Source organism: Pteropus vampyrus, unplaced genomic scaffold (genome assembly GCF_000151845.1).
Source record: "Pteropus vampyrus isolate Shadow unplaced genomic scaffold, Pvam_2.0 Scaffold72, whole genome shotgun sequence".
Taxonomy (NCBI): Eukaryota; Metazoa; Chordata; class Mammalia; order Chiroptera; family Pteropodidae; genus Pteropus; species Pteropus vampyrus.
In genome coordinates this window covers 3,818,432-3,820,619 of record NW_011888853.1, presented here as the reverse complement: position 1 = coordinate 3,820,619, position 2,188 = coordinate 3,818,432, and the positions used below count along the sequence as shown (strand labels likewise).

General features: G+C 52.7%; 1 protein-coding gene across 1 annotated transcript in view; it reads right to left on the bottom strand.

Annotated features, from left to right (window-relative positions):
• The window catches only part of TNRC6C (trinucleotide repeat containing 6C), an 86,667-nt gene that overhangs the window by 26,490 nt on the left and 57,989 nt on the right, over positions 1–2,188 (bottom strand). The window lies entirely within an intron of this gene.

Genomic DNA, 2,188 nt, shown 5'->3' with positions numbered 1-2,188 from the left:
GCTCAGGCGTGAGCGACAGTGCTGTGACGCTTCAGTGTTAGTGAGTCGATGACACGGCACATCCAGGAAAAGAGAAAAGTCACCCGTGTGTGTGCGTGTGTGTAAGGCCGTGCAGAAAGTGCCAAAGTGGCCTCCACAGTGTGTGACAAAGCTATGGGAAAGAGGGAGAAGTGGCTAACTCGTGGATTCGCGAAATGAATGATTAAAACAAAGAGCAAAGCCAGCGGCACTGGCGTGAGTTTAGAAGCCAAAGAAATCTGTGGCCCCGTGACCGAGGCCCAGAAAAATGTGAAGCCCTTCTCAGCTCGCGTCATATTGTAAAGAAAGACGGCACGTGATTACTCGAGAGAAACACGTGTTGAACGAAGTGTGTAAACAGAAACACACACGACGAGGTAACGTGCGGACGGGCTGACAACCGCGCGCGGCCAGAGACCGGCAGGCGCCCAGCCCGCGCCCCGGGAGTGGCGGCTCAGCTGCCCGCCACTCGGGCATCTGCAGCGACCTCACGGAACACAGGCTCCATGAGTAATGGGGACCGGCTCTATTTCACATGCAAATGTTTAACATAATATCGCTGTTTTTAAGGTGGTTCCAGGACCGGGGTGCCTGCTCGCGGGCAGTCTCTACGAGGGAAGCCCCTGGCCAGCATGGCAGCGCCCCCGCTGGCCTGAGCCAGCCTGTCCTGGGCCGGGAGTGAGGAGTGTCTGTAGCAGGAGCATAAGGGCCTGGTGCCTTTCCCACGGGGGTCATTATTATCTCCCCTCGAAACAGAGGGAAACGAATTTATCTATTTGTCGAAGCTCTGGAAAAAAACTTAAAAAGCAAACATGCCTCAATGTGGCATTTGGCCATTCGTCCCCAGAGCCCACCAGTCCCAGGAGACTCGCTACGCGGTTCGTGTACATCACGTGGTCACTCCTTCGCTGCGGCCTGGTCCTGTCCACCCAGCACGTATTCAACTGCTAATCTGTGACTACAACGAAACGCTTCTGGAAACCCGAACTCCACGAACTTTACCTTTAAAAAAGTGTGTCACATTACTTACTCATGGCCTGATCAAGATTCATATTATTACTCTTCAAGGCCTCTTCAGCTGGCTCTCTCTGCACGGGAAACGGAGTTTTCGTTAGAACTGCATGTTAAAAAGGCAACGCTCGTACAAAGTTTATCGCTATCGACTTAGGGAAGTGATACTGTGTTATTAACCTAATATTATCAGGTTTTGGAGCTGGAAATACTTTTCTTTGTTGTTGAGCCTAGAGATTCGCATCTTCCAAATAAAAAATACTTGTAATAAAACGTACCGAATTGAGTGTTGGAGTAAAAAACTTGTTTTTAACACTTTAGACAAGACACACAAGCCAGCAGAATCCTGTGATCGTGTCTGAACGAAACTGAACAGCATCGGTCCCCAAGGCTGAAATCCCAGCCAGGACAGTGGAGCCACCGACGTGCACGCGTGCAGACGCCGTGGCAGGACGGGCCCCCTTGCTCACGAGCCACCCCTCTCCGTGTCCCTCTCATGCCAGCAGCTGTGGGACAGTCACTGTGAGAGTCAGAGCGCAGAGGTTCATTCTCTAATCCACGAACTCCAGGCTCTGCTGTCAACGACTTTTCACCGAGAAATGTAAAAACAGAACAGGTAGATTCGTTCTGACAATGACCCCGTGACTAGAACAGACTTGGTACAGGAGCCACAGGGTGAATGTGGCCTCCTGAGCAGCCATCACTCTTCCTCCCAGCATTTCATACGGGACTGGGCTGGGCCACCCGGCCACCTGCCCCGCCTCGCATCAGAGGCCACGTGGAGGAGGTACTGTCCTCCTCTAGACTGGGGCCGAGCTGGACTCGCTCCTCAGCGACATCGTGATAATGAGGAGGTAAATACTGGTGTGGGTAAAGATCTGGAACGAAGCCACGCGGAGGGCCCAGACAGCAGGGGCGGGCGGCTCCCCGCTGCCGGAACCCTTGACATCTGGCCTTTGGGACTGAACAGACTGTGATACATTTCCAGAGGAGCACCCTGCGATTCTGAACTGTCCCTGCACGTGACCGGACAGTCAGGGGCCAAATAGAGTTGGTGAGCTCTCTCCCCGGACACGAAGCTTTTACTGTACACCGTTTTCTCTCGTGACCTTTGTCAATCTGCTGCACAAACTAATACAAACTCACTTTTAAGTGTAAA